Source organism: Coenobita brevimanus, chromosome 114 (assembly GCF_032717465.1).
Source record: "Coenobita brevimanus isolate Jiangsu-jjx chromosome 114, ASM3271746v2, whole genome shotgun sequence".
In the NCBI taxonomy this organism is placed as follows: Eukaryota; Metazoa; Arthropoda; class Malacostraca; order Decapoda; family Coenobitidae; genus Coenobita; species Coenobita brevimanus.
Genome location: NC_137067.1, coordinates 13909299 through 13919789, shown reverse-complemented (window position 1 = coordinate 13919789; position 10491 = coordinate 13909299). Strand labels below are relative to the sequence as shown.

The 10491-nt window shown below is 44.3% G+C and overlaps 1 non-coding gene across 1 annotated transcript; it reads left to right on the top strand.

Annotated features, from left to right (window-relative positions):
* Positions 1–3626: 3626 nt before the first annotated feature.
* Positions 3627–3745, top strand: LOC145418504 (5S ribosomal RNA). The gene has a single exon (XR_013900711.1). It is a non-coding gene; the product is annotated as a 5S ribosomal RNA (ribosomal RNA).
* The last annotated feature ends 6746 nt before the right edge of the window (positions 3746–10491 follow it).

Genomic DNA, 10491 nt, shown 5'->3' with positions numbered 1-10491 from the left:
TCATCCTAGACCTTTCCCTCAACCTTATCCTTCCTTTTTCCCTCCCCCTCTTTCTCATCCATTCCCTTCCCCTCATCCTTATCCTTGTCCTTCTTCCCCTCATCCTCATCTTTCCCCTATCCTTCATCCTCATCTTTGTCCTTACATTTCCCCTTATCCTCATGCTTATCCTTTTCCTTCCCCTCATCCTCATCCTCCGAGGAAAGGAAAGGGGTGGATAAGGGGAATGGGAGTGAAGGGATGAGAATGAGGGGAATGGGAAGGAAAGGAAGGGATGGAATTGAGGGTAATGGAAGGGAAGGGAAGGGGTAGGGATGAAGGGAGTTGGAGGGAAGGGAAGGGAGGGGGTAATGATAAGGGGAATAGGAGGGAATGGAAAGGAGGTGATGAGGATGAGGGGATTAGGGGAAAGGGAAAAGGTGGGGATGAGGGGAATGGGAGGGAATGGAGGGGATAGGGATGAGAGGAATCTGAGGGAAGGGAAGGAAAGGGAAGGGATGGGTTGGGGATGAGGGGAATGGGAGGGAAGGGAAGGGAAAGAGTAGGAATGAAAGGAATAGGAGGAAAGGGAAGGGATGGGGTTGGGATTAGGGGTATGAGAGGGATGGGAAGAAAAGGGATGGGGATGAGGGAAATGGGAGGGAACGGAAAGGGAGGAGTGGGGAAAAGGGGAATAGAAAGGAAGGGAAGGGGTGGGCTGGGGATGAGGGGAAGGGGAGTAAAGCGAAGGGAAGGGGTGGGGTAAGGATGAGGGGAATGGAAGGGAAGGGAAGGGAAGGTAAAGGGTGGGGATGAGGGAAATGGGTGGGAAGGAAAAGGAAGGGGTGGGGACTAGGGGAATGGGTGGGAAGGGAAAGGATGGGGTGGGGACGAAGGGGATAGGAGAGAAGTGAAGAGGATGAGGGAAATGGGAAGGAAGGGAAGAGATGGAAAGGGGTGGGGATTAGTGGAATGAGAGGGAAGGGAAAGGAAGGGAGTGGGAAAAAAAGGGAGTTGAAGGGAAGGGAAGTGATGGGATAGGGATGAGGGGAATGGAAGGAAAGGGAAGGGGTGAGGATGAAGGGACTGGGAGGGAGGAGAAGTAAGGAGTTGAGGATGAGGACAATGGGAGGGAAGGGAAGGGAAAAGATGCGGATGAAGGGAATGGGAGGGAAGGGAAGGGAATGGATGAGGATGATAGGACTGCCTTCCGCTTCCAGCGTTCCTCATCCTTCCTTCCCCTTCCCCTCATCCTCAATCTTTATTCCCCTTCCCCCTCCCCTCATTTTTATCCTTATCCTCATCCTTCTTTCCCCTTCTCTTTCCCATTATCATCATCATCCTTTCTCCCCCTTCCTCTAATCCTCATCTTTCCCGTCATCATTCCCCGTTCCTTCATCCTCATCCTCTTCTTTCCTCTCATCCTCATCCTCCCCCTTCCCCTCATCATTATCATCCTTCCCCTTCCCCTTATCCTCATCCTTCCTTCCATTTATCCTCATCCATCCGCTTCCCGTCATCTTCATCCTTATCCCTTCCCTCATCTTCATCCTTATCCTTCCCCTTATTCTCATCCTAGACCTTTCCCTCAACCTTATCCTTCCTTTTTCCCTCCCCCTCTCTCATCCTTTCCCTTCCCCTCATCCTCATCCTTGTCCTTCTTCCCCTCATCCTCATCCTTCCCCTACCCTTCCTCCTCGTCTTTATCCGTACATTTCCACTTAACCTCATGCTTATCCTTTCCCTTCCCCTCATTCTCATCCTCCGAGGAAAGGAAAGGGGTGGATGAGGGGAATGGGAGTGAAGGGATGAGAATGAGGGGAATGGGAAGGAAAGGAAGGGATGGGACTGAGGGAAATGATAAGGAAGGGAAGGAGTAGGGATGAAGGGAGTTGGTGGGAAGGGAAGGGAGGGGGTAATGATAAGGGGAATAGGAGGGAATGGAAAGGAGGTGATGAGGATGAGGGGACTGGGAGGGGAGGGAAAAGGTGGGGATGAGGGGAGTGGGAGGGAATGGAAGGGATGGGGATGAGAGGAATCGGATGGAAGGGAAGGAAAGGGAAGGGGTGGGTTGGGGATGAGGGGAATGGGAGGGAAGGGAAGGGAAAGGAAGGGGTGGGGATGAGAGGAATAGGAGGAAATGGAAGGGATGGGGTTGGGATTAGGGGAATGAGAGGGAAGGGAAGAAAAGGGATGGGGATGAGGGAAATGGGAGGGAACGGAAAGGGAGGAGTGGGGAAAAGGGGAATAGAAGGGAAGGGAAGGGAAGGGGTGGGGTAAGGATGAGAGGAATGGGAGGGAAGGGAAGGGAAGGGATGAGGATGAGGGAATGGGAGGGAAGGGAAGGGATGAGGATGGGGGAATGGGAGGGGAGGGAAGGGAAGGGATGAGGGAATGAGAGGGAAGGGATGAGGATGAGGGGAATGGGAGGGAAGGGAAGGGAAGGGATGAGGATGGGGGAATGGGAGGGAAGGGAAGGGAAGGGATGAGGATGGGGGAATGGGAGGGAAGGGAAGGGAAGGGATGAGGATGGGGGAATGGGAGGGAAGGGAAGGGAAGGGATGAGGATGGGGGAATGGGAGGGAAGGGAAAGGAAGGGATGAGGATGGGGGAATGGGAGGGAAGGGAAGGGAAGGGATAAGGATGGGGGAATGGGAGGGAAGGGAAGGGAAGGGATGAGGATGGGGGAATGGGAGGGAAGGGAAGGGAAGGGATGAGGGTGAGGGAATGGGAGGGAAGGGAAGGGAAGGGATGAGGATGGGGGAATGGGAGGGAAGGGAAGGGAAGGGATGAGGATGGGGGAATGGGAAGGATAAGGGTAAGGGAAATGCTGGAGATAGAGAGGCCATCTTGAACTATTTCTAGACAATTTGGAATATCCAAACCTGTTATCATTCTTCATTACTACAACATTTATACTGCCTGTGAACTGATTATCTTTTATCAACCTTTATACTACAAGGACCACTGATAAGTTAATTAAATCGCTTAGCCATAGCAAGAATAAGAAATAGTTCAGATTTCTCACGTTCTGAAATGCTTACTGGAGACTTTTTAACTGTGACACGACGAGAGCCACACGTTTGCAATAAATATATAGGATTTTCGGTTGTAGGAATGACATAGTTAATATTACTATCATTAGAGAGTTAATGGAGACTATTTTTAACCCTTAGACGACAAGAGGTTATTACTAAGGTGAATGAAATATTTTGGTGATTGCAAAATACTGGTAATATTGTGACTGTTGATATTACTATCATTACAGGGTTAATGGGGCTAACCCACCAAACCCTAGACTGCAAGAGGTTACTACTAAGCTGAATAAAATCGTCTGGAGATAGCAAGACTTACAAGTTATGATTTCTTTCGTTATTAAAGAGTAAATGTTCACCACCAGTATTCCCTCCATCCTTACAGTAGAGGAAATAATCGTGGCAGTTGTTGTAGCGATGATGATGATGATGATGATGATGATGATGATGATGATGATGATGATGATGATGATGATGATGATGATGATGATGATGATGATGATGATGATGATGATGATGATGATGATGATGATGATGATGATGATGATGATGATGATGATGATGATGATGATGATGATGATGATGATGATGATGATGACTGTAATAATGGTGATTAACGGCCATACCACGTTGAGTACACCGCTTCCCATCCGATCAGCGAAGTTAAGCAACGTTGGGTCTGGTTAGTACTTGGATGGGTGACCGCCTGGGAACACCAGATGCTGTTGGCATCCCTACGTGTCAAGTGGGGTTGGTGGAGGATTAGTGCCCCTCCCTGTAAAACAATTAACTCTAAGCCCTTGGCCACCCCGTTTGGGATACATGGCGTCTGGCGATGGATGGATGATGAGAGGGGTAGTTGTGGTAGTAGTGTCTTCTATGATAGCGGCAGTGGTGACTTCTATGATAGTGGTAGTGGTGATTTCTATGATTGTGGTAGCTGTAGTTGTTGTGATTACATGATTTGGGGTAGTTGTCATATTGACGATTATGATGATAGTGGTAGTCGTGGTACTGCTGGTAGATGTGGTAGCTTTTGTAATGATGATAGTGGTAGTGGTGTCAGTGACTTGTAGTTGTGGTAATGATTTTGACGATGGTAGTAATCGTGGTGTGGTGATTAAGATGATGATGACGGTAGTGATAGGAGAGATAACTATGATGACAGTTATGGTTTGTGATAGGTAGGGAGCGCTTCTCATCCACTTAGTCGATATAGTGCAACCTAAAGGTGACTCAGCACTGAGTGGCAAATCAAATAATTTCTTGCCATCCAGGAACCATTTGCAATAGATTATTTAATTTTTAAATTCCATCACCAGTGTCCAGATTGTTACAATTATCCCATAGTCCCGCTGGAAATGCACCATGGGCCCCCAGGGGGCCATGGCCCTAGTTTGTGAGACCCCTCAGGAGGAGGGGGAGGGTGGAGAATACTTCCCCAGTATCCTTGCTTGTAGTAAGAGAGACCCTCTTGTCTCCCACCTTTCACTCCGCACTGTCCTCTGCTTCTCTTCTATCCTCCCTCTCTTCTTGATATTTCCGTGTTTCTTCCGGCTTTTATTCGCCCACCTATCAGGTTAGGCATTTGGTTCCATGACATGAATAGTTCAAGGTCTTCCCATTGACGTTGACCTTTTCACCTTACGCCACATTCACGCCAGAACCACTCCAACGCCAGCCTTAGTGGCACTTAGCCATATTATGGCTTGGTGCTAGTTCTTCGTTATTCCTTCCTTCCTTCCCCAGTTTGGGAACCACTGCCTTAGATAAATAAAAAAGCCTGAAGGCAGCAAAAATAGATTTAAGATTGACCTCATCTAATTGAAGGGTAAAGAGGTTTGATTTTGAGAATAAGCAGTCAAAAGCCAAGGTCACAAGGAAAGGTGAGCGGTCAAGGTCACTGGCCAAAGTCAACTCAAAGATTTTTTTTTTTTTAAATAGAAATCCGTGGACGGGTTAAGAGTTAGGCAAGAATGAAGTAATTCAGTGCAAAGAGAAATTTGTTCAAAGTCAAGGTCACAGGGCAAAGTCAAACAGTGGGCTCTAGCCAGTTGATGGGCGCAGCTGTCGCACTCTCGGAATGCCTCTCCTAATTTATGTAAGTAATGCAATGGGAAGTGAGTGCAGCTGTGTATAGCATGTGGGATGATATAAAGATTTGTGAGTAGGAAACATGTGTTACCATCGGGATCTGTGTATGTGGATGGGTGTGCCGTCTCTCTTCACTGGAGTGTGTATGTGGGTGTGGGTCTGTTGTCTGTGTTTCTTCACTGGAGTGTTGCGTTCGTCTGGGCGATTAAAACTATTTAAGTTCAGAGTGGAGCGCTGGCACGATGCGGAGGGACAGGTATCTTTGCCTGATGGGCTGTGCGGTGGATGAATCTGTGATGAATCAGGACAGGAGGTACACCACTGTCTAGGGGGTCTGCTGGTTGCTGATTCTTTGCAGAGGTGTGCCGTGGGAGGCTGAAGTATCATCAGACCAAACTGGCCATTGTTATCATGTACACTATGGCCTCACAGGATGTCTGATGGATGACTGGGATGAGTCTGGGCAGGAAGGTTTACTGTGCGGTTTTCATCCTGGCATTTCCTTGGGTGTTAAGATGAGCCCAAGGTGAACTGCTGATGCCAGTTTCCCAGAGAATGGTTTGGGTAGACCATAGACTTGCACAAGCGGCTGGCTAAAGCATACGATTTTGTACTTAATTTGGTCACCTGAGTGTTCCTGACTGTTTGGGTGAAGGAGTGGAGGATAAAACTTCAGTGTTCGTAGGCAAAACTGTGTGGTAACGAATTTGCATGTTACTTGCTGTTCCACGCAGGAGGAATGAATCGCGCTCTCGTTATACTTCTCTTGTTCCTAAGTTTTATTCAGGATTAATTACAGGATTTTTAAAGTGGAAATCAGATCAACAAACTGTTCCCTTCTAAAGAATAAGGTCAGCCGCGCGTCCATTCCATTAGCAGTCTTATCAGTTCACAGTTCTACCACTTTACCAGAACTTCCCACAAATAACACTTATTTAAAGTGAGTGAAGAGTTAGCCTAATACTTATACATCTTTGGGGTCATTATCTCCCTTAACCTGCATCTTGCTTGGAATGGTTCACTACTACACACATCCTCATTCAAGAACCACCACCACGAACGACCCGCCACAAGGGCTTCTAAATCTGACTTTTCTTAAGGTTAGGCACTTAATTAGTATATTCTCTACACACACACACACACACACACACACACACACACACACACACACACACACACTACAGGCCAAGATTACACACATACTGTACACTCATAGACAAATTCGTTTCTCTCTCTCTCTCTCTCTCTCTCTCTCTCTCTCTCTCTCTCTCTCTCTCTCTCTCTCTCTCTCTCTCTCTCTCTCGATTTTGTTAGCCCCATCAATAAAATAGTCAGTTAATTCTTACAGCCAGATGATTCAGAGCCAGGAGACAGAACCAAGCAAGATGAATGATGTATTTTGTGTTGTGTATGATGTAGTAACCCCTTCAGGACAAATACGTCTTGTATATATTTTACTACAGACACCACCAGACGCTTTTATTCAGCTGGTAAGAGGCGTGTGATGGTGATGAGGTTGGAAGGAAACTCCTCTAACCATTGGTACAAAAAGTCTTTCCTTAACATCTTCAATCCATGACTCCATAATGTGTTCTTGCCGCCTCCCGACGATTATATTCACGTTATGGGAAAGACTTAGACCTGGAGAGGTTCATCATAGCCTTAATTAACCCCTTCACTACCACGCAGCCTTCCCAAACTAATTAAAACCGTCAGCAGGTAATAAGAATAAAGTCGTAAAAATACGTCATGGAATTAAGGAGGGCAAAATAATCGACTGGCTTGTTGCAGTTAACTTGTTTTTTACTTAGTTTTTCTTCGTTCAGTAAAGTATTAGTATTAGTGTCGCCAAAATAATACGTTAATCTTCTAAATAACAAGAGATATTTGTCAGGTACCGGTACTTGATACAAAAACTGCTGAATAAGACGTCGCTGCAACACTCACCCAGCCAACGTCCTTCGATCTATGCTACTGGGAGAGTGACGATCAGCTGCTGTCCCGGATGTAAACACTGCAGACAATATGGTGACAATCAGCTCTTTTCCGGGATGTAAACACTGCAGACAGAACACGTATGGTGACGATCAGCTGTATTCACGGATGTAAACACTGCAGGCAGCAATACTGGTGATGGTCAGCTGTTATCTCGGATGTAAATATTGTAGGGGGCAATATGGCGATGATCCTTTAGAGGCTGGTAACTCCATCTTCCCTGTTAACCATCAAAGTGCCTCGAATCAATGTGTGAGATGTTTAGTTGCGGCTACTTCGCTTACTGAGTCACTCCCTTCTCACTGCTTTAGGGAAGCTGAGGGGAAATGGTAGACGGGATTGTATTTGTTCAAGGTGCTTCGAATCAATATGCGAACCATCTCGATACAGTTGCTTCACTTACTAAGCCCCTCCCTCACCCAGAGTTCCAGATGCCCATGCCAGTGAGTGTTGTTGGAAGCTTAAGTGAAGTGGTTAGTGGTTTTAAATTCTCAGACAATAATGGAAAATGAGTACGAGTCAAACACTTAACATTTCTCTGATATGAAACTAATATTAAGTGAGGGAGAATGCGACAGAGAGAGGGAATGAAGACGAAGGAAAGTGGCAAAAAGGAGAAGGGAAAAAATACTGAGGAAAAATTTACTGGGAGAGGAGTTAAAAGAACGAGGCCATTTTTGTTTGGAAACTCTAGCCAGGAGATAAGCGATGTTAAAGTCTCGAACACTAATGGAAAAAGTTTTGGAAATCCATGACACGTTTCCCGAACTTAAAACTAACACACAGATAATAGGGAAAAAAAAAAGTGGGGGGGAGGAAGATAGAAGGGAGTGAAAAGACAAGCGAGTGAATTTAAAAAAACGGAATAGAGGCAAAAGAGGGAAGAAAGAAGAAAGGAAAGAAGTTTTTAGAAAATGCTAGAATCGGGAATGATACTAAAACAAATACAGCACTTCACAGTGAATCAAGATGAGAGAGGCCCACAATAAAGTAAAAATGAGGAAAAAATTGTGACTCCAGTGACATGGAAAACATACAGCAGTGGACTGGCCACCGGTGTCTTGGTAAGTGAGCTGTTGGAATATTTCATCGTAAGAGCACTAGTGTATTCGTTTTTTTCTCCATTTATTTTTATTTTTTGAAAATTTCAATTTACTGCAAAGAAAGTATTTGATATGAAAAACCAGATTTAGGTGACAAAAACATTGCTTTTGTGGCAAAAACAATACTGTTTCAGTATTAATATTACCTACTAAAATGCTGATTTGTTTTTTTCTTTAGCAATGTTAATTTTTCTGCTGGAGGAAGAAGTGTGTTACTTTATTATTTCTCTCAATTTTTTTTTTTTTTTTTTTTTGCGGTGATGTGTGTAAAGCTGATTTAATTTTATCCATGTGAATATTGGAAAAAATTTCTGTGTTTGAATGGTAGCCTACGTGGAAAAATAATGACCATTTTGGGTTATCATAAATATTTGCCTTGACGTAGGTCACGGGAAAGACGTGTGATGAGGACTGTATGATATCGTTAGCATTGAAGCCTATAGAATAAACGTATGCCAAGGCAAATAGGAAAGGATTAAGTGTTATGCTGTTACATATGCATAATGCTAGAGAGTGAATATTGCTTTTGCTCATACTTCCTCTTTAACCGTTTGTTGTTAGCTATCCCTCCACCGTGCTTGCACTGACATGACGTCACCTACTTCAGCCTACTCACTCCTACTTCCAACCTTCCATTGTCAGACACCCAGTGTACGGAGGATATGTTATTCTTTTGGGTATTCATACCTCACATTCAACATACAAGATCAGTGAGAGCCTACAAGCCCGTGCCTACTGATGGGAGACCCAGTTTTAGTGCACGGTAGTTTATGCTTGATATCAGTTACTGCTTAAACCTCATTGGCTACACGTAATTGCAATACTTTTATATTTTTCATGTTTTAGGTATTGTAGATATTTGAGGAAAGGGCAGTTTTGTTTTGCTGCATTATACAGTATTAGCAGTATAATGATTTTTATTATGTCTAAGTGAAGAGGAATTAACCTTTACTGTTGCTGCCTCAGAAGTGTTAGTTTCCTATGTAAAGATGTAAAACTATCAATACTTTTTATGATCCATTGCCCACTTTACTTACAGGATCACAGGACAGGAAATAGGTAGGCCGTGCTGTTTATCTGTTCGGGTTTTAACATCATCACGAGTACAGAACACTGCATATACCCTATGTTGCCAGTCTGAATCTTTCCTTCTTTCTTCCAACCATTGGTGGGTTGCAGTCCAAAAATGTTTGAGAACCACTGCTCTAAGCCAATGTAAACAGTGAGTGAGGAAGCTACACGTCGGAGGCGCATGTCAGAGTAAGGCATGAGGTGAAGTCCGAGGCAAAGACATGCTAATTGAAAACACACACAAACGTTGCAAACAAGGATAAAAGCAGAGCCGGGAAGGATACACCAGGACAAATAAGTGCTACGAGTAAAAGTAAAGAACGATTAAGGTGTACAGATGGAACCAGATGTAAAATTGGGCTCAATAGATGGTGTTACGAAGAAACAAGTTACTATCCTTGGTAGATACACAAGTGATAATCAGTTGTCACTATCCTTGGTAGGTACATAAGTGATAATCAGAAACACCATGAACCTCAGTACGTAATTTTTACCTAATTCCCCCAATTTTTTTTTTCACTTCCAGTCTCCCTAAATTTGAATTTACTGGCAAATGTGTTGCAAGAATATGGAGAAAAATCATCATTGCGCAGCGGTAAAGAAGTTGTTCTGGACTGTGATTCAGGTACAGTAACAGAGAAACCCGTACTGTATCTGTTGTCATATCCTACATAATGGGACATCCAATACACCATGAAATAATATTACTGTACTTTAACTTTAGTGTCATCACTATGTTTTGTTGCTTTTCATCATACCTGTTGGTTTTGTTTTGATGTTACAGTATATTATTGAGGTAGTAATGGGCCTCATAATTATTCATCGCAACTTCTTTCCTTCCTTCCTTAGATTACCTCCAGATCGATTTATTACATCAGCACTTGCAAGCTCAATCAATCGTATGTCAGGGCCAGAGGGAAATGTATGTACAACTTCGGCATTAGAACAGTTGCTGCGCGTGGATATTGCGTTCTCTGTGTGATCCTTGTTATTTCAATACGTCTCCTCTCTACAGTCGCTCCTTTATCCACTGTCCTGTCTTTATATTTTTAATGTCAAAATGATGAGCCTAATTTTTCCTACCATTTACCCCACACATTTCACAACTTCACCAGGCTACCACCACTTCAACTTACTCTTTTTTTTTCTTCCTTTCTTTTTCATTTCAGGGTCCGCGTGATTTTTTTTTTTTTTTTTTTTCATTTTAGTCTCCG